The sequence below is a fragment of the Zalophus californianus genome, chromosome 3 (assembly GCF_009762305.2).
Source record: "Zalophus californianus isolate mZalCal1 chromosome 3, mZalCal1.pri.v2, whole genome shotgun sequence".
NCBI classification, from domain to species: Eukaryota; Metazoa; Chordata; class Mammalia; order Carnivora; family Otariidae; genus Zalophus; species Zalophus californianus.
This window is the reverse complement of record NC_045597.1, coordinates 25756200-25782550: the sequence shown is the minus strand read 5'-3', so window position 1 is coordinate 25782550 and position 26351 is coordinate 25756200. Positions and strand designations below refer to the sequence as shown.

The following is a 26351-nucleotide window of genomic DNA, read 5'->3' as shown; positions in this document are numbered from 1 at the left end:
TACAGGAATTCAGTAAAGTGGAAGGAAATAAAATCAATGCGAAGAAATCAGTGACATTGCTATACACCAACAACAAGACAGAAGAGAGACAAATCAGGGAGTCGATCCCATTTACAATTGCACCCAAAACCATAAGATACCTAGGAATAAATCTAACCAAAGAGGCAAAGGATCTGTACTCAGAAAACTATAAAATGCTCATGAAAGTAATTGAGGAAGACACAAAGTAATGGAAAAACACACCATGCTCATGGATTGGGAGAACCAACATTGTGAAGATGTCAATGCTACCTAGAGCAATCTACACATTCAATGCAATGCCCATCAAAATACCAACCACTTTTTTCAAAGAAATGGAACAAATAATCCTAAAATTTGTATGGAACCAGAAAAGACCCCGAATAGCCAGAGGAATGTTGAAAAAGAAAAGCAAAGCTGGCAGCATTACAATTCCGGACTTCCAGCTCTATTACAAAGCTGTCATCATCAAGACGGTATGGCACTGGCACAAAAACAGACACATAGATCAATGGAACAGAATAGAGAGCCCAGAAATGGAACCTCAACTCTATGGTCAACTCATCTTCGACAAAGCAGGAAAGAATGTCCAATGGAAAAAAGACAGTCTCTTCAACAAATGGTGTTGGGAAAATTGGACAGCCACATGCAGAAGAATGAAACTGGACCATTTCCTTACACCACACACAAAAATAGACTCCAAATGGTTGAAAGACCTAGAATTGAGACAGGAGTCCATCAAAATCCTGAAGGAGAACACATCGTCAACCTCTTCCACCTCAGCCACAGCAACTTCTTCCTAGAAACATCGCCAAAGGCAAGGAAAGCAAGGGCAAAAATGAACTATTGGGATTTCATCAAGATAAAAAGCTTTTGCACAGCACAGGAAACAGTCCACAAAACCAAAAGACAACCGATAGAATGGGAGAAAATTTTTGCAAATGACAAATCAGATAAAGGGCTAGTATCCAAAATCTATAAAGAACTTATGCTCAACACCCAAAGAATAAATAATCCAATCAAGAAATGGGCAGAAGACATGAACAGACATTTTTCCGAAGAAGACATCCAAATGGCCAACAGACACATGAAAAAGTGCTCAACATCACTTGGCATCAGGGAAATCCAAATCAAAACCTCAATGAGATACCACCTCACACCAGTCAGAATGGCTAAAATTAGCAAGTCAGGAAACGACAGATGTTGGCGGGGATGTGGAGAAAGGGGAACCCTCCTACACTGTTGGTGGGAATGCAAGCTGGTGCAACCACTCTGGAAAGCAGTATGGAGTTTCCTCAAAAATTTGAAAATAGAGCTACCATACGATCCAGCAATTGCACTACTGGGTATTTACGCCACAGATACAAATGTAGGGATCCGAAGGGATATGTGCACCCCAATGTTTATAGCAGCAATGTCCACAATAGCCAAACTGTGGAAAGAGCCAAGATGTCCATCGACAGATGAATGGATAAAGAAGAGGTGGTATATATACACAATGGAATATTATGCAGCCATCCAAAGGAATGAGATCTTGCCATTTGCAATGACGTGGATGGAACTGGAGGGTGTTATGCTGAGTGAAATAAGTCAATCAGAGAAAGACATGTATCATATGACCTCACTGATATGAGGAATTCTTCATCTCAGGAAACAAACTGAGGGTTACTGGAGTGGTGGGGGGTGGGAGGGATGGGGTGGCTGGGTGATAGACTTTGGGGAGGGTATGTGCTATGGTGAGCGTTGTGAATTGTGCAAGACTGTTGAATCACAGATCTGTACCTCTGAAACAAATAGTGCAATGTATGTTAAGAAAAAAAAAAGAAGAAGAAGATAGCAGGAGGGGAAGAAGGAAGGGGGGGAAATCGGAGGGGGAGATGAACCATGAGAGATGATGGACTCTGAAAAATAAACCGGGTTCTAGAGGGGAGGGGGTGGGGCGATGGGTTAGCCTCGTGATACGTATTAAAGAGGGCACATTATGCGTGGAGCACTGGGTATTAACACAAACAATGAATCACGGGACACTACATTAAAAACTAATGATGTAATGTATGGTGATTAACATAATAAAAATTTTTTTAAAAATGGCATGCTATTTAGCACTGAAAAGTAACAAACTACTGACAGATGCTACATCGTGGATGAATGTCAACATCATGTTTAATCAAAGAAGCCAGATGTAACAGACAATGAATTGCATGATTCCATTTATATCACATAGTCAAGAAAAGTGAATTTATAGAGACAGAAAGCAGATAAGTGGGTGCCTAGGGCTGTGGGTGAGAATGGAGAGTTACAGCGAATGGGCTTATGAAATAAGTTTGTTTTAGAAATGGTTTATATTGACCATTGCACCACTCACGATAGTTACTATAAGTCACTTAAAAGGGGTCAGTGGAAATAGGCGAACTTTATGGAACATGAAATACTTCTCAATAAAACTATTTAATGAAAAATAAGTGACATTAAAAACATGAACTAAAATACACTAATCAAAATTAATCGAATATTCAGTGTATAATTGAAACATAAACATTTTGAAAAGGCAGATTTTGTGTTTTCAGATAAGTTCATTTACATCTGTACATGGATGCGCAAAAATGATAATGCTAAATATAGCGTATGACCTTCTGGGTGAACAGGTGAGATAACCCAAACTGCATTCTACTCTCCTGAAGGAATATTTAAAAATTGGTAAGCCTACTGGGAATTTAAATAGCCTCATTTAGTTTTCATTTTTTTTTTTCTCTTTTCATGCCAAATCTCTAATGAAAGTGCTAAAGAGCAATGAAATGGCCAAAGGCAGGAAGCCAGAGACAGAGAGGGTAAAGAGCCAAATAGGCAACCTTGAAGTAACTGAGTTGATTGATTGAGCAACCCATTTAGACAATTATCTTAATAGCTCTGTTTGTTAAAAATTTCCTGGTGGGCTTGTCAGGTACTCCAAAATAGCTGTGATTCAGAAACAATAGGAGTATTGTTTAAGTGAGAAGTTGGGGAGTCAGACAAGTTTGATTTAAATAGAATCTCCATAAATTCTGATCTGTGCAACCTGTCTCAGGTACTCATCCAGTTCATACTGATGTATGGATTTAATGAAGTCATACATGTAAAATACTTACCACATTACCCCATGCATTGTGTTCACTCCACATACAATCATGGAGTTAAATAATATACCTTAGCTGTCATTAATATTTTAGAATGCCATTCAGGAGGAAAGCAGAGTAGACCACATATATTGAAGGTCAATACAATATTAGAAAAGCACCTAATGTCTCTTATTCAAAAAACTGTACAATTTGGAAGGGAAAAGTCTTAATGATTGACTACTGGGTCCATATAACTGACCAACACATCTCAAACAATTGAATAAGCTTTTCTGTATGCCCAGGCTTTCCATGACTTTTTTGTGTTTAAAATAGCAAGATGTATTACATAATATAGAATTACAGGACTAATGAACAGAACTAATAATTGAGCAATAAACTCTTTCAAGGAGGAAAAGAATGTGTACATATATACTGCTGTGATGACTCGCCCTATTTTGTGAATCAAAATTATTCATTAAATAACTGTTTATCTTCCCAACAGGTAGATGCTAAGGTCAGGTTTTATGCTAAGGTACACAAAGAATACAGTAGATAATCTGAAGACAGCATGAGGCTTTCTTTGATAAAAGAATGTATTGGATAGCAATGGCAGGAATAAAAGAATAAATAGTAGAGCCTTAGGTGGACAAGGAAAATCCCCCTTTAGGACAGAGGTCTTCAAGTTATTTCTGATAATGGTCAGATAGGAAATATTTAAGGCCTTCCAGGCCAGAGAGTATCTGTCAGAACTACTCAGTTCTGCTGTTGTATCATTAAAGAATTCATAGTATGTTTTAAAAGGGGGGGAGGGGTGTAAGAGTGTTCTGATAAATACTTATTAACAAACATAGGGCTGATTTGGCCTAAGTGCCATTTTTTTTAAAGATTTTATTTATTTATTTGAGAGAGAGAGCATGAGAGATAGAGAGCATGAGAGGGAAGAGGGTCAGAGGGAGAAGCAGACTCCCTGCTGAGCAGGGAGCCCTATGTGGGACTCGATCCCGGGACTCCAGGATCATGACCTGAGCCGAAGGCAGTCGCTTAGCCAACTGAGCCACCCAGGTACCCAAGTGCCATTGTTTGCTTACCTGCTCAAGGGGATGTACTTGAAGGATATATTAAGTATGTGAGAGACCATTATGTTTGGGGAAATGATATACAGGAGTCCCCTCCTATATGCAGGGGATACATTCCAAAACCCCCCATGTGTGCCTGAAACAGCAGAGTCCCAAACCCTGTATAGACTGTGTTTTTTCCGATACATGCATACATACCTAAAATAATGTTTAATTTATAAATTTGGCACAGTAAGAGATTAACAAAAATAAAATAATTCTAACAATATTCTGCAATAGAAGTTACATGAGTGTGGTCTCTCAAAATATCTTGTACTGAACTTCCCCTTCTTCTTGTGATGATGTGAGATGATGAAATGCCCATATGATGAGCTAAAGTGAGGGGAATGACGTGGGCACTGTGATGTATGTAGCGTTCGGCTACTACGTACTTTCTGACAATATATCCAAAGGGGGGATCATCTGCAGCTGCACCGAGGTGTACCACAGGTGCTAACTGCAGAAAGCAGAATTGCAGATAAGGAGGGACTAGTAACTGAATAGCTTAAAATTTGAAAGTGTGTTTGATGTTAATGAAAATATTAAATACATTTAAGTGCAGAAGAAAATATTGGATTGTATTTCAGAAAGACCACTGTTCATTAACTAGAGGTCAATTACCCTTTGAAAACACAAATAAGTATGTATCTATATGTTATGGGTGTGAGAGTCTGCATTGTCTGAATGGAGGTCTTGGTCCTTGGGTTACCAGTGAGAAGATTTACATGGGGGTCCATGCCCAGACTAAAGACAGTCAGAAGGAAAGTAGCAAGCACAAAGCAGTTAATTTAAAATGAAAGCACACTCAAGGTAGGAGAGGGGGCAGGTTCTGCAAAGTGGAACCAGCCCCTAGGTTGGGGATATCCAATTTTGGAATTGGATACTTTGGGGTTCTCTGGGCTGGGAGGAGCGGTGATAAACAGTGTGGGGTGGTCACTTAACAGGAGGCTGTTTCTGATCATTTGGGAGACTTCCCAGAGGTTGGGAGGGTGAGTTTTGACTCTACAAGGTTTTTACTGGAACCTTCTTGGCAGCCTTTCTCCTTGGGTGGGGCTGTATCCACAATGCAAATGTATTATAATGAGTCTAGGGGTTACCCTGGGGCAGAGGTGGAAGAGGAGAGTGCATGTTCCCATCTGTGGCTCTTGATCTGTCAAGCCCAAGGTCTTTGAAGCCACGAAGTCAGGATTTTGTGCTCCAGGGCTTTTAATGTGTAGTTTATTTATCTCTGTCCTTCCCTCCAGCTCATGTCTCAATCATTCCCCTTTAAGGACTTAGGACTCTGCGTCAGGGGTTCCTGCCACTGCTTCTGTCTGGCTTCTACCTAAATATGTATTATGAACTATATATATAAACTACATATATAGTTTAACAAAGTCTTAAAATCTGAGACCTATAACTTTCCTTTTTAGTTCTCCTAATAGTATCTGTTGCTTCAGGCACAAAAATGATTTGGAGTTTTACCTAGTAAAATCTTATAACTTTCCTTGCTGTTGTTATTATTGGTTTGTATTTAAGCTCAGTAAAATGCAAAATCTCCTCTGTTAAATAGGTGTTATCAGAAATGTAATATGAAATTAATAATTATCTTCAAGAGGCAAAATTCTGATTCAGTATTTTAGGAGCTGAATTGAACAGGTTAAATATTTCATTAATCTCTGGTATTAATACTGCCCCTGGAAATTCATAGTTCAAAATGTACAACATTCATATTTAGCAATTTTTTTATTATGATAAAAGTTTCTGGATCTATGATTTATTTAAAACTCTAGTTTTCAAAGCAACCAGTCATCCGGGTACATAATGAATCAATATATACTCTTATAGTTAGGCATTATCTACTAATAATTTTAGCAATATATCTCAATTTATAAACATATAGAGGATTAAAATTCAGAAACAAAATTAATTACCCTACTGTTGAGTGAACATGTCATGGTAAATCAAATGAAGTCTTTGTACCAGGTATCAGCTTTAACGGAGAAAACCAAAGCAAGTATGTGTCTCTATTTTTTTTTTTATATCTAGGCCAGAGTAAAGAACACCTTTACTCCATTCTGTGGTGCATAGATAATGTCTTGGCCTATATTAGGTGATAATAAGCTAATAAAGTATTATGTTTCAGTTGTATTGAAGTGATAATGAGCCACACCTTACAAATAAGAAGACATCATTAAAGAAGGAAATTCCCTTTAGGAAGGGTAAGTGCTCACATTAGCAATGTCCAAATAGGAATATAATCAAAGCCACATCAGTAATTTTAAGTTTTCTGGTAGCCACAATTAAAAAAACAACAACAACAGTAAAATGAAACAGAATATAATTAATATAAAATGATTAGTATTTTACTGTTCTTTTTTTCATGCTAAGTCTCTCTGGATTTTGAAACAGTAGGATTAAAAAATTAAAATATCTCATGAATCATTTTATATAGACTATATGCTGAAATCATTTTGGATATATTAGGGTAAATCGAATACATTTTTATTTAAAATTGCATTCTATTTGTTTTTTTGTTTTTACTGTTTGCACTAGCTCCATTTCACGTGCTCGACATCCATGCGTGGCTAGTGATTAATGCGTTGAACAGTACAAGTCCAGCTTAAAGTCCAGCTCCACAGCTTACCAGGTAAGTTAACTTGAGCAAATTGTATAAACTTTCAGTGACCCAAATTTCTTTTCTTCTGACTAAAGGTAAACATAGTCACGGTGTCATTGAGTGTATGTGAACATAAAATATAATCTACAGAAAATTCTTATAGCCAAAGGTGTCATCTAATTTTCTAATTATTATTAGTGATAAGGTCCAATTTATACACTATGATTCATTCATGAAGAAATACCGATTTCTGAAACATTCCATCTTTGATAATCACTTCACGTGATAGTTAATTCTGTATGTCAACTTAGCTAGGCTATGTTGCCCAAGTTGTTTGGTGAAATACCAGCCTAATGTTGCTGCCAAAGTGTTTTTTTTAGATACTATTAACATTTAAATAAATTGTCTTTGAGGAAAGCAGATGACCACTGATAGTGTGTGGGGGGGCCTCATCCAATCAGTTAGAAGCTGTAAGAGAAAAGACTGAAGGTCTTGGAAGAATAACTCTGCCCCCATATTGCCTTAGGGCTTGACTGCAACACCCACTCTTGCTGGACTTTGCAGTCAGCCGGTTGTTAGCAGGTCAGCCCTGCAGATTGCAGACTTGCCCCTGACTGTTGTATCAGGTGTTAACAGAGACTGTCCTAGGAAATCCAAGATTGTTACCTTACTGTTAAATGAGCTCAGCATTTTTTGGTAAAGATTCGGTCTTCAACATTTCTTTCCACTTTTATTTTCTTCCATTCTTCAATCCTTTGTAAGTTGGCAAGAAAAGCTACCATCCTACAGTGCCGAGGTAGGTTTCTGGTAAAAGGATTACGCTCACAATAAAGTGTTTCATTTACTCAACTCAGAATTTCAACTAATATCCATAATTAGTCTGATGATGCCGTGTCTACAGGTGGTAAAATTCATGGCTTCTGCTCTTAGCATGAATGAAGTATGACAAATGTTCCTGAGTTAGATGTCCATCTCCTCATCATAATTGGTTGCAATACTTCAGCTCTATTTGTAGTGCTAGAGGAAGGATTGCACCTGCCAAATTTATATGGTCGAGAAAGACTTGTTCAAGACTATTGCCAACAGGGAAGAGAAAACAGAATTCAGTCCGAACTCAATCCATTGAAACAAAGGGCAGGAGAGCTTTTTAGTGCTAGGATGAGCTCCTGGAAAATTCCTGGAAGATGTTAGGGGACAGGCTGATCAACAGGATGTGTCAAGCACACTGAGCTATTCCAGAGTTTGCAAATATTTTTGTCTGTGATTATTCCATCTGTGTTTGCTAATTGGTGCTTCCTGGGGAAGTTAAACTCCTAACTTCTCCCAAAGACTGGAAGAGAGGGACGCTATCTTCTTTGATGTTTACATTTCAAAGGGATCATCCCCAGGCCCTTGAGAAAGACATTCTTGGTTTATAAAACTAGCAAGAGATTTTTTAAAGTTTTTATTTAAATTTTAGTTAACATACAGTGTAATATTAGTTTCAGGTGTACAATATAGCGATTCAACACTTTCATATAACACTCAGTGCTCATCTCAAGTACACTCCTCATTCCCCATCACCAAGTAATGCCTCCCCACCCTGGCATCCACCAGTTTGTTCTGTGTGGTTAAGAGCTTTTAAAAGATTGATATCTCAAAGAGGCAGCGAAAGAATCTGCAGTTGCACGTATTCTACAGAAGTACTCTTAAAAAAAGGGAGGTCAGGGGATTAGAGACCGGCTGACACCTGTCTAAAGTTTAGCCAAGCTGAACAAGTGTAAACCTGCAAGGAAATATAATGAGGATGAGAATCTAAAGATCAGGTTGGGGAACCATGCTTGTAGCAAAGAATCAGAATTACTCAGAGGGAAAAAGTGGCAAGACATGGCCCAAATGTTGCAAGATTTGGTTATAATAAGACATAATCAAGCCATTAGGCTTGCTCAGGTTGGTGTCAATCACCAGGTAAAGAAACAGAGTAAATACCCTCAGCTCTGAGATAAGAAACAGCCCTGTGCAAAAGCAGTGGTCCCAGTAAGACGCTATCCATTCTAGGTGGGGCCACAAGTACCTGAAAATGACAGTAACTTTCACTCCACCTGAAAACGAGGTGGCCTGGGGGGGTCTTTGAGGGCCAGGTGGGGTGCATGTTGAACTAAACTACATCAACAGCTAAGGAAGCTCACAAATCAACCGTGATCCTGTAGTTATGTGCTTGCTACACACACACACATACAGAGCACTTAAACAGTTTTCTTTTACCTTCTTTTCTTATAATTGTGGATATCTATGATGAGGTAAGGACTGACCCAGCATGCTTAGCTTTAGAGTTGTTTCTGAAATTTACTTTTATTTTGTTAAACTTAGCTCTTTTTAACACCCAGGGACCTGATCAAACTTAAACAGTTTGCCTGATTTTGAAAAAAGGGAGAAAAATGATAGGATTTAGCTGAAAACAAGTTTGCAGGTTTATTAAGCTGAGAGGTGATAATTATAACATCAGTAGACAACACATTAACACAGAAATACAAATAAACCTTGAGGACGAGTAGAAAACCATAATATTTTCATCTCTAATAATGTCTGTGTTCCAGAGATGGCAATAGTCAGGCTTTAAAATCCTCAGATGCTTCACTCCACCTCTGGGGCCTGTCGCCTGGTTGGTGATAAAGGTGGTTTGATTCAGGCAGGGTTGTGGTACTATTTTTGTAAAATGAATTAACTCTTTAGAGTCAGAACAGTCCAAGACTAATTTTATTTGGTCTTTATAAGAAACTAAAATTCACAATCTATAGAGCAAAATTTCAAAGAAAGAAACTTTTATGGCTCATAATGAATATTGTTATCAATTTAAAGCCTTGACTTCTCTTTCTCTAAATATTACTTTTATTCAGTATCAACTACAGACTACTCCAGGCATTTTTAACAGATCCTGGCTCTCCATCTGTTTTGGTTTATCTTCTATCCACTGGACAGATGATAGATGTAAAACACCCTATAACCACACTTCCATCAATTACCAACTTATTAAAATTTTTGGTTGTCTCCAACAATGAGGAATCTTTATATAAATCTGTTATCACACCAATTTCTCTTTCAAATATAGGTTCTGCTCTTCCTTCCCCTTTCTCATGCCAAAATGTAATTTAAAAGGGAGATCTCTCATAATTCTGTGTTTTTACAATGCTTGCTAAGGCAACTCTTAACCTAAAGCCAACAAAATTTTAAAAATTATTTTATTCTGTACAATATGAACAAAATAAAGATGAATGTCAAGAGTTAAACAAATTTATTTACAAAAAAACAACAATCCTGGGGCACCTGGGTGGCTCAGTCGTTACGCGTCTGCCTTCGGCTCAGGTCATGATCCCAGGGTCCTGGGATGCAGCCCCGCATCGGGCTCCCTGCTCCGCAGGAGGCCTGCTTCTCCCTCTCCCACTCCCCCTGCTTGTGTTCCCTCTCTCGCTGTCTCTCTCTCTGTCAAATAAATAAATAAAATATACAAAAAAAAAAAATCCTGAAAATGATTATTTCAAGACAAAGTAAAAGTACCACATAACACGAGATCACCTGCAGAGCATGAATCCTTAAGCATGATCACCATCTTTCTATTTAGAAATATACAGTAAGTTGTTCACCACAAATTACATAGACATGTTACTGGGCTACATTCAGCCAGAATTTAAAAGAAGAAATCCTGTCAAAATAATCTCTTTGCCTTAAGATGCAGTGACAGAGATAAGCAATCAGACAGTGCAGGACATATAATCTATCTCAAGTTTAGAAAGGCTCTGTTTCTGTCCTGCAAACCATAACACTAAAACACCCTGGAAAAATATGGCCTTGACTACAAACTTATTGAGGGGCTGAACAACTGGTTCTTGGTTTTTAGTGGATTAGGTCAACTGAGCAAGGGGACTAAAAGATGCCTTTAGCGATTGCTTCTTGATTCAGTGATATTGATTACTGCCATCCATAACCTAAATTGATACTTTCCTTCAGAAAAAATGCCATTGTTACTTACTTGGGACTCCGGTGACAGGCCCAATCTGCCTTTCACCATTTCCTCTTTGTCCCCTGTACTTCATTCAAACCACATACGTATCATTCTCTTTGCCTTTATGACTATTCCTATTTCCATTATTTACCCTCTTGTAAATTAGAAGCAAAGAACGTAAGGAAATGTTATTCATTAGCTTATTTGAGGTGCTACAAGGTCACATTGTACCCTTTGTAAATGATGAATGAGATATGCAATTGATTTTCAAATTTCTCTGTTCTTAAGATTATAAATTACATTTATAATTTTGCTTTTAAGACTCTTCCCCGGGGATTACTGACTCATTGAGTGTGAGTTGGAACCTGGGATTTCTTCCTTTTTACTAGGGCCCTACAACTGGGTATGTTTAGTTAACACAAATTTAAATAATATAATCAATATAATATAATATAATATAATCAAGTTTTTAAATCAGGACACAAACAGAGATAGGATACAAGGTTAACATTTAATGCTTTACTGATTCCTTTCACTGAAGTAGTTTAAATTCTTTTTATAATCTATTTATAATCTGTATTTGGGTTATTATTAAGACAGAACTTTTTAAGGAATGTTTACAAATGAGCACTATATCATCAAAAGTTACAGATTTTTAAAAATCTTTTTTTATGATTGATTGCTTGTTTTGTTTTTTATTTTTACAAGAGTTTACAATAGGATCTAAGATAACACTTCATTCTAGCTGTAGGTGGCAACATGCTATCACAGGGAATCCAGATGTTTAAACCCAAGTCGCATTAAGGATCACCCTTTCCTGGGGCACAAGGAAGAGCTTATTTTTTTTGCTAGATTTCTTTTAATTCCACCTGTGGCCAGGGGGCCCTTCTGCATGACCTTTGCTTTCAGCTCCCCCAGTTTCTTCTCCTCTTTCTCCTCCGCTTCTGCTCTGCTCCTCTTTCTGCTTGAATGCCTAATCTCGTCCGTCTCCTTGGTCTGGTTCTTAGGCTTCCTTAGGGGCTCCTCCTTGCCACCTTTGCATCTGGACATGGCACCTGCCTCCCCTTCCCCAAAGCCTGCCACCACAAGCAGAGCCTTTAAAAATCTTAATACCCCATTCAAAGGGTTGGTATTAGTTATGTTCTGATATAAAGTGGGAGCCTCCGTCTTAGATATTATCCATCACAGAGTTCTTTAGCAAATGATTTAAAGGCTGTTTCAAAGTTACTAATAAAGTATACACAGAAAAAGACTCCGTTCTGGGTAGAATATTCCTGTTTAGCATTTTTGTCTCTAGGGAGTTCAAAACTCATTTATATAAGCTCTTAATAGCTCCTACCAAATTTAAGAAATAGAGGAGAAAGAAATAATAGATTATCTATATATAACAGATATGGACAGTTAGTAGGAAACAGTACCCTGGATTGACCACATGCTGTGAGATTGTGTCCAAGTTCCTCCTATAACAAGAGTCCGGGAGGCTGACTGGTGGGGAAGATCGTAATCTGTGCTCTTTAGGTTACACTCAGCTGGAATCATTCTGTCCTGTAGAGGACTGTTCTTCCTCCCTCCTGTCTCCCTGCCTTCCTTTACTTCCTATATTACCTTTTGCTAGCAAGGACTGAAACTAAGAAATATGTCTCTAAACTCCTCAAAATCTTCAATGGCTACCTATTGCTGGCACAATAAAAATTGAACTATTTTTCATTGAATGTTCATGGCATGGCCTCTGCCCATATGTTAAAATCCTTCTCAGCTCTTTCTTAACTCAAACTTTATATTTCAGTAATACTAAACTACTTGTAGTTCCTAGACATGCCAGACTTCCATACATTTATGCCTATGTAAATTCTGTCTGGGATCCTTTTCCATTGTTTGTCCTTAGGCATATGTTTGGTCATCATTCAAGTGTCATTTCTATTTTAATTTCTAAATCTTCTATCATGCACAGCTCATACATATATATTACCAACTACATTAAATTTAATTTTACATGTAATATCAGCATTTACTTGTATTCATTCCAAAATCAGCTGTAAATGCATCATGATTGTTCATTAAAACAATGCTTTAATTGGCAATTAAAGTCTTAGATTCATCACAGAATGCTACAGCTGGACATGACCTTAGATTCATTTTAACATAGTTTCTTTCCATTGCACACAGTGAGTATAAATACATTGCCTCAGCTTGCTCTGGGAGTAAACCTCAGAGCTAAACTCTTCAAGGACTTCACATGTTTTGAGTCAGTTTTCCTCTAAGAGCCTTGAAGTTTCTAAAATATTAGGAAAACAGAATGATTAAATCTTGATTTAAAATCATCTGTGAGAAAACTCAATGTAACCTTCTGACCAAAAATGGATAAAAGTTAAGATATTCTGCTCTCATTTATGTTTTATCTGATTTTAATGAAAAACTATTAAATGTTTTTTAAAAAAACTGTTCTAACATAAGACTTGTATTAAAAAAAAAAAAAAATCCATGGTTGTCCCAGCTGTCAAAAAACAGAACAAAACAAAACAAAAAGTCCTCAAATTCAAATGAGGAATATAAGTCAGTGAAAAATATAAGTAGAATCTAATGTCACAATTATATGCATTGCATAATTACCAACTTGGCCAACATACTTGTAAAAATATATATATACAAAAAATGGAGTCTAAATTCATGTGGCTTAGGGTCTTGATTATTCCATATCCTACAGGAATGAGGATAAGAAGTCTCTAGAGTTCAAGATGTCAAACAAGAAACTTTTACCCCAAGCTGAGTATTTCTGCATATCCATTATTAATAAATTTGAAATTCCTTTATACATAATTTGTTAACAAAATCTCTGGTGGATCTCATCCTTGTTGGAAGATCTCATTAAACAACAGAATCTTACTCTGATCATCAAATTTGTGATGAGATCTTAATACCGTGTTACTATGTTCATTCTATATTACCTTTTATTAAATGTTTCTGTGGCTGTGGTATTAGCATAATCTCTGAGATCTCTGTACCCTCATCTTTGTTAGATAACATATATTTATATTTCTATGGCCCTTTCTTGTAAAGAACTATGAAAGATCTAATATTTTACCTTATTTCATTGTTTAGTTATCTCATGGTCTGAGGAGTTTCGTTCTAAAGACACTTAACATTATCCAAAACATGGGAGAGTATTCCCTATAACTATCTTATTTTATAGATGCTAGCTGGATACAAGAGACTCCCTGGTCAGAGGTGTAGGATTTTATTACTTAGAGCATGGCAGCACCATGAACTCTATGGTTGCATTGGTTTCCCTTACCCCCTGGGTCCCAGAGAAGAATGCAAAATGGCACTAATGGATGCTGCACATGCAGAGAGTTTGTGTCACAGGTAAGGAAATCCTAAATTTAGGGAACCTAAATTAGCTTTATCCCAGATGGAGACATTATATTCATTATACTGGACAGTAAACAAATCAGCACTCTGCCTTGGAGGGAGTCACCAACTCCCAACAACTTCAAAAGTTATTTACTATACAAAACTCCTTGAAAAGACAGTCCAAAGCTAATAACCTTCCAAAACAGAAAGTTCTAGGCCCAGATGGCTTCACTAGAAATTATATCACTTAAAGTATGTGTTATACCAATTCTCTACAACCTCATCCAGAGGATAGAAGCAGAGAGAATACTTCCTAACTCATCCTGTGAGACCAGAATTATCCTAATACTGTAACCAGAAAGGATTTTATAAGAAAACTACAGACCAGTATCTCTCATGAACATAGATAAAAAATCCTCAACAAAATATTAGCAAATAGAATCCAACAATGTGTAAGAAGACTTGTATACCACAAACCAGTAGAATTTATCTCAGGCATGAATGGCTGGGTCAACATTTGAAAATCAGTTAAGGTAATCCATCACATGAATAGGCTAAATAAATAAAGATCACACGATCATATCAGTAGATGCAGAAAAAATCATTAAACAATATCCAACACCTATTCATGACAAAAATTCTCAGTAAACTAAGATTAAAGGGGAACTCCCTCAGCTTGACAATGAATATCAACAAAAAGCCTACAGCTAACATCATACTTAATGGTGATAAACTCAAAACTTTCCTACCAATATCAGGTACAAGACAAAAACAGTCGCCTCCCACCACCCCTTTTCAACATTGTACTAGGAGTTCTGGTTAATGGAACAAGACAAGAAAAGGAAATAAAAGATAAACATACATGGAAGGAACACATAGAACTGCCTTTGATCAGGACGCCTGGGTGGCTCAGTTGATAAACATCTGCCTTCGGCTCAGGTCATGATCCCGGGATGCTGGGATGAGTCCCTCATTGGGCTCCTTGCTCAGTGGGGAGCCTGCTTCTCCCTCTGCCTGCTGCTCCCTCTGCTTGTGCTCTCTCTCTGACAAAAAAACAAAAAACAAAAACAAAAAAACCCATCTTTGATCACATATGACATAATTGTCTATGTAGAAAACCCAAAAGTATCAACAAATAAACTGGAACTAAAAAACAATTATAGCAAAGTTAAAGGATACAAGATTAATACATGTAAGTCAAACACTTTTCTATATTATATGCAGTAATAAACAAGTGGAATTTGAAATTTCAAACATTCCCATTATATTAACATCCAAAACTTAAATACTCAGGTATAAATCTAACAAAATATGTACAAGATCTATATTAACAAAACTATAAAACTCTAATGAATGAAGTCAAAATGCTAAATAAATGGATAAATAGTCCATGTCATGGATAGGAATACTCAATAACATCAAGATGTCAGGTCTTCCGAACTTGATCTATAGATTCAGTGCAATCCTAATCTAACTCCCAGAAAGTTATTTGTAGATAGCAGCAAACCACTTCTAAAGTGTAAATGAAGAGGCAAAAGATCCAAAATAGGCAACACAATACTGAAGGAGAAGAGCAAAACTGAAGCACTGATACTACCCAACTTCAAGATTTAATATAGGCTATCGTAATCAAGAAAGTGTGGTATTAGCAAAAGAACAGATTAACAGATCCATGAAACAGGATGGAGAGCCCAGAGACAGACTTACTACATATAGTCAACTGATCTTTGACAAAGGAATAAAGGCAATATAAAGATAGTCTCTTCAAGAATGGTGCTAGAAAAACTGGACATCCACATATATAAAAATATAGAGATATAGCTAGGTATAAAACTTATACCCTTCACAAAAATATCAAAATGAATTACAGGCTGGGGCATCTGGGTGGCTGAGTCAGTTAAGCATCTGATTCTTGATTTCGGCTCAGGTCATGATCTCAGGGCCATGATCCAGGGTCTTGAGATGGAGCCCTGCATCAGGCTCCGCTTTCAGTGGGAGGTCTGCTTGGGATTCTCTCTCTCCCTCCCCCACCCCACTCTCTCAAGTAAATAAATAAATCTTTAAAAATGAATTATAGACGTAAATGTAAAATATAAAACTATAAAAGTCCTGAAAGGTAGCAGAGGTGACAATCTAGATGACTTTGAGTATGGTGCTGACATTTTTGACACAAGGCATGATTCATGAAAAATAATTGATAAGGCGGACTTCATTAAAATTAAAAACTTCTGTGAAAGACAATGCCAAGAGAATGAGAAGGCAAGCCACAAACTGGGAAAAGATATTTTGAAAGACATATCAGGTTGACTCACATCCAAAACATTAACAAAAGAACACTTAAAACTTCACAATAAGAAAACAAACAAAGAATAGGACAAGGACCTTCATAGACACCTCATAAAAGAAGACATACAGATGGCAAGTAAGCCTATGAAAAGATGCTCTGCATGATATGTCATCAAAGAAATGCAAATGATATCAATGATGAAATACCACTACATACATATTAAAATGGCCAAAATCCAGAAAAATGACCACATGAAAAGCTGACAAGGATGTGGAAGAGCAGGAACTCTCATTCATTGCTATTGTGAATGCAACATGGTACAGCCACTCTGGAAGAGAGTTTGGCAATTTCTTACAAAACCAAACTTACTCTTACTATATGATGCAGTAATCATGCTCCTTTTTACCTCCCAAAGAATTTGAAAATGTATGTCCACACAAACCCTGTGCATGGATATATATAGCACCTTTATTCATAATTGCCAAAATGAGGAAGCAACCAAGATGTCCTTCAGTAGGCAAATGGAGAAATATACTGTGATACATCCAGACAATGGGACATTATCCAGCACTAAAATGAAATTAGCTATCAAGCCATGAAAAGACATGGAGGAATCTTAATGGCACATTAGTAAGTGAAAGAACCAATCTGAAAACTCTCCAGTGAAGGGTATTGATAATGGGGGAGGCTGTGCATATGTGGGGATAGGGAGTATATGGGAAATCTCTGTATCTTCTCAATTCAGCTGTTCTAAAACATAAAAACTATTCTAAAAGGTAAAGTATTAATAATAGTAAAAGCTAGTCCTGAAGAAAAGTGGATTCAAGATGTGCAGAAACATGAGAGACCTATGGGGATTGTTCTCATAAGCTTTCTATAATCATAAGCTTCTTTAGGACCTCTTTAGACCATTAAGTAATAACTAAACAAAATTTTGCAAGCACTGACTTCTCAAAACATCTGATTTTGGTTGTCATCCTATTGCATACAGTGGTAGCTGAATTGTTTCCAGGTTCAGTTTCCCCAGAAGCAGAGCCTAAAAGAAGGATTATTGAGAAAATCATACAGTGATGGAACTCTGTCAGTAAAACAGACAGGGTGTGAGGGATGCAGGATTAAGCAGAAAAAAAGCTAGATAAAGATTTGATTTCTGTGGATCTCTAGCTTCAGTCTGACGCAACAGGGAGCATGAATGGCAATATGAAGTTGTCAGACCATGAGGGACGGTGGCTAGCTTTCTGTACCCCCATATCTGCCAGTCTTTGGCTTTAAGCATGCTCAGGGGGAGCAAAAAGCTGAGATATTTCTGGTTGGTTTAGGCAACTCAATTTAGCCAAAACCATTTTTCAGGGTAAGTGCTGCATTGCATTACACTATCAGCCAATACCCACAGCAGCTGAGAGATGGGCCCTGCAACCCAGTAAAAAAGATATGGGGGTGGGGGGCACCAACCTCTTTTGCTACGGATTATATAATGGCTTTAAGTAACATAATTAGGCTCCAAATAGAGTAATCATAAACTACCTTAGAAATTGATTACATAAGTAGTCTTAGCAAACATACATGTGCCAAATTCACCCCTAGACACACACATGTACATGTGTAGACACATATGCAGAAACATGCATATGGAGTTTTAGAACAGATATGGAATACAAAACAAACATATATTTAATTGATATACATTTGGTTTTATGTTTTATAATTTGTGAAGCATTTGAAATTAGAAGGGTGACTGATTTACCTTTAATATTTGCCTAGGGATTCTGGAGCTAATGCCTGTTTATTTTTATTTTTTTCTCACACATCCCCTGCAGCATATTCTGGCAATGAAAACAATTTTAGATACATTAGCACTGCACTCAAGGTTGTGATAATTATTATTCAAAAGAATATTGTAGCATATAAATATTTAAATTTCATACTAAGTATTTTAGCTTTGTGGATTTTAGCAGTCTCTTTAAATTGGTGCTCATATATTCTTCTTTGATTTTTCTCCAATTTCAGAAACAAAATAGCTAATAATAGTAATCATAAAATAACATTGCTTTTTGAGCTTTCTTTAAGAGTCCAGCATCCTAGCAGGTGTTGTTGAGTCTTTAGAAAGGAAATAGAAATAGAAATTAAGGAATAATAACTGACTATTTAAAATACAACAATGCTGTTTCAGAAAAAGTTATTTCCCTTTTTAAAAACTTAGGCGATCTTTGATCAAGATTGTGGTACTCTTATCTTATTTTACTGGGGCACCTGTTGATACATATATTTAAAACCTCAGTACACATCTGCTTTAATTTTATTGGTCACAGGGCATTCCCTTGGTGATGGGCAGGATGCTGAAGGTCCCAAGATGCAAAACATTCCGTGGTCAAAAAATTAATGGGTGCCCAGCAGACAAATTCCTTAGACAGTGGTGAAAGTCACTGAAAATCCCCTTCATTTTTGTTGAAGTTGTCAGACTTTCTTTTCATCAAGTGATAACTATGTTTCATTGAGTGGAGGATTTTAATTTGGGATGCAAATTTGAATTACTGCATGAGAAAATTATATGTATTGTGACCTAAATGAGATGTGTTTGAGATATGTTTGAGGATTTCATCACTGGCCACTCTTTGGGGAAACAGAATCTTACATATTTCCTCATGCTGCTCCAGTTCGTCTTTATCAGGTCCAGCGACAAGAGGCATTGAATGCTGTTATCTTCTCAGAACAAGTAATACTTTACTCTTTGTAACTGTGATTTCATGTGATCCTTATAATAATCCCTTGAGAGAAGTTATTGTTATCTTCACCATGCAAAACAAAGATATTTTTTAGCAGGAATATATAACAGATTAGGCAGAAGAATTACTATTCTAGTCCTATGATTCATATAAGAAGAGGGGACGATGGGCTGTATGAAGGTGAACCTTTCAAGTGAGGGAGGTAAGAGCAAGCCACCACTTTGAAGGCGACTGTATAATGTTACTGCAAGAAATCTAAAAACCATCCAAAAGTAAAGGGAAAATATAAGAATAAAACATAGGTTCTGTTTCAAGTACTATAAACTGTAACGCATAGTAAACTATGTAACAAGAGGAAAAAAGGTTGTAGTTGTCTTGGTAAAAAAACTATTGTTCTACTGACATTCCAAAGTACATTGCCAAACAACAATTTGTCTATAGAATTATACCCACTCACATATTAATATTTAGAGTAATGACCTAGGGATGTTACAAAATGTTTATGTGCCACATAAATCATCAATCAAATATAAGAGAATGGTTAAGTATTTTTAATATTGGGTCTTCATGACATTTCATTTTGATGAAAATTGGTGATTCATGAAGCTGCAATATGTATAACAGAAGATGTATTTGACAGGAAGTCAACACATCTGGCTTCTATCTGTAAATTTCTCATGACCTTTCTGGATGTCACTTTTTTCATCTGTTAGATGAAGAGGGTGGATCATATTATCTGTAAATTCTTTTTTGGATAAACATATTATGAGTCCATGTGTGATAATACTCCGTTAGCAAAAATATTTATTTAAACAAATACATCAAAATAGTTAATAGGGATAAAGTCAATATACTTAAATATAATTTTATTAATATTTTAAAACATTTTATATTTAGAAAATCTAATTTATTTCATTAATATATGTAGAGAGGCAATATTTAAATGAAAGGCAATATTTATTAATCATTTCTGGATCTTGATTCCTTAGCTTGATTCTGGGTGAATAGCTTTCTAATCCTAGGGGGAAAAACATGTTAAAATGACCATGGGGCTCCTGGGTGGCTCAGTCATTAAGCATCTGCCTTTGGTTCAGGTCATGATCCTGGGGTCCTGGGATCCAGCCCCACATAGGGCTCCCTGCTCAGTGGGAAGCCTGCTTCTCCCTCTCCCACTCCCCCTGCTTGTGTTCCCTCTCTCCCTGTGTCTCTCTCTGTCAAATAAATAAATAAAATCTTTAAAAAAAATAAAATGACCAAATCATTAGCTATTTATACATCTCTATTTGTCACTATTATCAAATAATTTGTTATTCCTAAAGAGAGGTTTTGAAATAAAACTTGAAGAGAAAATCTGACGGTCACTACTGAAATGTAACCTCAAGGACCATTATTTCTGTTTTTCCTTTCGGGATAACGTATCTAAGTTTTCACACAAAGAAAGTAAAATTTAAAAAGAAAAAGCTAAGCTACAAGACCCTTAGTAAAATATACAAAGAATCATTATTATGAAATTATTTTTACATTGTCAGAGAACCTGATGAATAAAATTCAAATCATTAAAAGAATAGTCATAACAAATTACATGCCTTTGCTTTGTACTTTCTTGATTAGCTGGATATGTATAAATCAAAAATATGCCTGGAATGTAATGAAAATGACTTTGAAATTTGATCATCTTCCAGGGAAGAATACTTTATTTTAATGTCTATGGAACAGGGCATTATTAAAAATAGTAATTTTCACTCAAAAGCACAGCAGGTATGAATATGAGCAACAGATTCACTCTTCTTGGAATCAATCTGATTGGAAGAGTACACAGAAAACAACTGACCACTTCTCTTTTTCCTTGGAAACACCAACCTCCTTGTCTCAGAACTCAGGTACTACTTTCTGACATCAGTTACTTCTGCCAATCATCATTATCAGTGTTCGTGTCTCAACACGAAGTTTGTTTGTCCTATCAAATTTTATCCATATAATCTTTGATCATAAAATATCCTTACATTTATCAATCAAATATATTCTAATGTGCTGGCAATAAAAATAATATAACTAATGTTCTTTAATGAAAAGTGCATGCTCTCTTTCATTAGATATTTTTGGCTTGTCAAGACAGTTGCCAATGTCCCTCTTTCCTGTGAAAAGTGCTGCCATCCACAAAGACAGACTTACACCAATTGTGATTATATTACATGTCCCTGATTCCCCCAAATACAGTGAATCAGAATGGAATAGATATATGCTCATTGCTAGAGCCATGAGATTCTCTAGAACTTGGAACGGGAACTCAAAGCAAGCAAACACTCTCTCTGCTGGTATCTTGCATGGTAAAGACAAAAACCTTAAAGTTACGGAGACCCATTAAGCTGACTATATGCAACAAAAAGCATATATGATGGGATAATAATAGAGACTGTGTTTTTACATTTTTAGATTAAAATCTATGTTGAATGTTTTGAATAATTTCTTTGTTATAGACTAATGCTTGGAATTAAGAAAATTCCTGGCTTTTTTTGTTGGACAAGTGTGTAGTGGGACGGTGATCTTCAAAAGTCAACTCACTTGAGTAACTTAGAAAAGTAATCGCAATTGAAAATACCTTTATGTTGTCCATCCTATTTCAAATTAAAAGCTAGTTTTTATGCAACAGAGGACAGAGATTGTTTGTGAAACATTACTATCTGCAAGATTTCCTTCTCTGTACCTCCTACCAATGCACTCACCTTCACTTCATATGCTCTCTCAGCAGGATGGAAGGGACTACCTGGATACAGTTAATTCATAGCTTTTCATTATAGATATCCGACTGTATTATTGGACTTACTCTAAGAATCTGAGGACACAGTGTGAATTTAGTTCTAAATCTGTTGGACCAGAGAGAAGAAATAATTAGTTCATGATCATAAACTGAGCGATTCTAGCAATTAGGATCATATTAGCAATACAGTTTTTTAAAAATCTGTCTGTAATAGGTAATTATCAAAGGAAACAGGAAGTGAACATATAAGTATAAGTATAATATAAGTATATTATGGAGGAAGGCACCAGTTGGAAGACTCTAAGTATCCTTAGAGGTAAACCTAAGCCCTCTTCTGGCCAGTGGCCAGTGGGCACAAGAAAGGAGAAGGTGTTGCGATAGCCTTAGGGCAGGCAGGGGGGGCAGGGAACACATCACCTGAGGACTCTAGATGCCTCTCTAGGGCATGAGCCCAGGCAAGAGTGCCCACTGCAGCTGCTTCTTTGAGGCACCTGTCAACCATCCCACCCTGGACGTTGCCACTAGTACCAGAAGGGAAATAAGCTTCCAGCTGCCTTTTTGGCTGTCAGCACCGTCAGGAAAGCTGATGGGACCTGCATGCACACAAGCACATCTGCCTATTCTCCGTGGGTGAGGAGGACAGCATGGCCCCCTTTATCAGCAGCCCTGCCACTCAGACTCTGCCATCTCGCTCACCTCGCTGCCCTGAGTCTGGCATGTCTCTTCACTCTGCTTTCTCGCTGCCCAAGGCAGAGGAAGAACAGGAGCCACTGGTGTTTGCAGAGCATCCCTTGAAGAAGCCCCGCACCGGCTGTACTGTAGTGTTTTCAAGGACACTGTGACATCATGTGTGGGTACATGTTCTCTCAAAGATGAGCCTTGCAGACATGGAAGTGTCCTATGGGCAATGCCAAGCTGATGGTGGTGGTGAACAACTTGTGGTGGAGCAGATCCAGGAGCTCTTCATCCAGTAAGCTCAGTCCCTGGAAGGACCACAAGGGCAGCTGTGACAGACCTATGCAGTGCCCCCCAAACCCCAGCTGCCTACGTTTCCTGAAGATAAACCTGGAAGCCCAGCTCAAGGAGTGTGAACACATCAAGTGTCCCCACCCAAAGTACAGGTACATGATTCACTAGGAACCAGGACACATATGAAACATACCTGGAGACTTGCTACTTCCAGGCCTGAAGGAATTCCTGTGGCAGACAGAATACCACTCCAGGAAGGCACATGGTACTAGTGTGGAAGAGCCAGGAGCTGCTTTCCTGAGCTCTCTGCTGGGCGAGCTCTAGGAGAAGCTGGTGAAGGGCATCAAGATCAAGTTTGATATCCTGAATGAAAACCAGCAAGCTCATCAAGGGCATCATGGAGTTTCAGAGGGATGTGTCCATGTTGACAGACCAGCTGTCCCACATCAATGCATGCCTAAACATGGGAATCCTATGAGTCCCATGACCTTCAGCAGATCTTCAGTGCAAAGGAATTTTCCTGCACTACCAGGGCTCTGTCTTGTGCCTTTGCTTCCATTCCACAGGTGACCTGCTTTTCAGTGGCTGCTCCAACAAGACCATCAATGTGTGAGACACATGTACCACCTATTAAGTGCCAGAAGACACTGGAGGGCCATGATGGCTTTGTGCTAGCATTCCACATGCTGGGTACAAGTTCTACAGCAACTCAGAAGACTATACCATAATCTTGTGAGACATCCTGCAGAAGATGAACACAGTCCCGGCATGACCACACAGTGTGAATGCTGGTTTCCTCACGCAGCATACTCTTCAGAGGCTCTCTGAAGGCCATCAAGGTCTGCAACATCTTGGGCACCCAGCTGAGTTGAAGAAGCTCATGGGCCTCAGCCACTGGGTATGGGCCCTGATAGCTGCCCAGAGGTACCTGTATAGTGGGTCCTACCAGTCAAGATTTGGAACATCTAGACCCTCAACTGCATCCATGTCCTACAGACATCTGGTGGCAACATTTGTTCTATCCATGTGGTGAAACACTACACTGTCTATGGCACCTAGAACTCATTCATGTGGGGACATGGAGTCTAAGGAGCAAGTGTGGACCCTGACAGTCCACAGGCACTATGTATGCTCTTCATGGTCTACCAGACCAAAGTCTTCAGCCCCTAGTATGACCGGTCCCTCAGGATCTAAAGAAGGAACAACATCATGTGTACACAGACGCTGCTGTGTCACCAGGGCAATGTGACTGTGATGGCTGTGTCCCAGGGCTGGCTCTTCTCAAGGACTGTGGACAGCACTGTGAAGATTTGGACTTGCTGACAGGGAATCCAGACTGAGTGTTGGCTTCTTCTGGAGAAGGCTGGCCACATGAGTGGTCTCAGTGTCTCTGCCTGCTTTGTGGGGACAAGCAGACAGGGCTCAGCCTGCCAGGCAGTGGCCTCCCTGCCCTACACTTAACAAGCCTCCTTTTGCTTGGTCCTGCCCTCAGTGCTGCCAAACAATGCCCAGTCCCTCTCTCCAGGTGCCATGATGGATGCTCTCTTTGCCCACCTCCATTCCCACCCTAGATGGACTGAGGCCTTTTTAATGTTTCTAGACTGTATATAGATCGGATTACTTCCTGATTAAAACAAAAGTCTCACGGAATATGAAAAAAAGAAAAAAAAGAAATACGAAACTTAATCTGAACAAAAGATTTAAAGTTGGCTTAGGTAGAGCAAGCATCTATCAAGGTTGATCAAACCACAAATTAAAATTTATAATATTCTCTTGGGGCACCTGGGTGGCTCAGTCATTAAGCGTCTGCCTTCAGCTCAGGTCATGATCCCACGGTCCTGGGGTCTAGCCCCGCATCGGGCTCCCTACTCGGCGGGAAGCCTGCTTCTCCCTCTCCCACTCCCCCTGCTTGTGTTCCTTCTCTCACGGTCTCTCTCTCTCTGTCAAATAAATAAATAAAATCTTTAAAAATAAATAACTAAAATTAATAATATTCTCTTGAGCTGTTTGCCTCAACATGGAGATAAAAATAAAGTGAAATAGATGAGTTGCTGATTTATGGAAGACATAATTTCAGTCTGAAAATTTAAAGTAATTTTTTTAATCTTTAACAAAGATGATATGTATGAACAAACATGATAGTAACAAATATACTATGGTCATTTTTACAGCCTTTGGTCCTGAAATATGTTATGTATATGGCACATTCATATGTTCTTCAATCATATGGTCTACTTAATATTGTCCAGTGAAGGCATGTTGCAAATCTAATATATAGTGGAAAATATACATTTGTTAGATAGAGATTGACCTGCTAATATTCATATAACGACTGTATTTAAAGTACACATTTATCCCAAAGGTGACATTTTAGCAGTTCATAAGTTTTCCAGCTCTGGCTGGCAATGCCCATAGCCTGACCTAATCAGCACTTTAAAGTTGTATCCAACTAAATCCAACATAGGCATCTGTGCTAGCTTAAGCAGTATGTGTGGAATTATTTCTGGGTTATGTTTTCTTATGCATGGTTAAATCTAAGAGCTATTATACAAGAATTCTCTACACAAAAATGATTCTGATCAACTCTCTGCACTTATAAATCCCACACAGTTGGGAGAGAAAATGGATGTTGTACAAAAGATTCAAATGACAACAGCTGCAGACAAGCTGTGCATCTGGCACATTCTGACTCTTGTTATGAGCACAGAGTGCAAGTGACAATTGCTTTTCCTTAATCTGTGATTGTGGTCTGTACAATTGGAATCATTTTTCCATAACTTTTGGACCTCCTACAGACATCCATGTCACAAATTTCATCTTTCACTGCATTACATCATGGTATTGTCGCAGTATGCCGTGACCCTACAAATTGGTACTTTATGTGCTGCCTCTGTATACACTTAGTATTGATAAAAAGAAAATTACTCATAATGGTAATAGGGTGAGACAGACAGAAAAGAATTATTTAGAGGTATAACAGCTACACTCAATTTTTTAAGTGGTGATACTTTTTCTTGTTTCAACAAATATTTATTACAGCCTACACTATGGGTGAAAGCAAAAATATAATCCCTGTATTCAAGGGGACAAAAATTACATATGAAACATTGAAATATAATCCAGACAGTACTTCTATGCTGAGATATTTGGTGCAAATTTTGAGCTTTATAGATGTTCTGGAATGAAGTAACTAAGGGTATGTACAAGGTAAATACACCTGCCTTTATGGTAGCATTTCTCTTAGCCAATCACGATAGCTGCAATTATTGAGCACATACCACTTACCAGACACTATGTATTAACTCATTTAATTATCTCAACTACTGTAGGAGTCATTTCGTATTATTAGGCCATCAGGTCACAGATGAAAACCACAGTTTGAGGAGGTTAAATATGGCTCGTTATTCCTTGCACTAAATGCAGAGTGGATTCAAACCCAGGACTGTATGATTCCAGA

General features: G+C 37.8%; 1 pseudogene; it reads left to right on the top strand.

The window, feature by feature from the left end:
- Nucleotides 1-22370: 22370 nt before the first annotated feature.
- LOC113920488 lies at nt 22371-24217 on the top strand (annotated as a pseudogene).
- The last annotated feature ends 2134 nt before the right edge of the window (nt 24218-26351 follow it).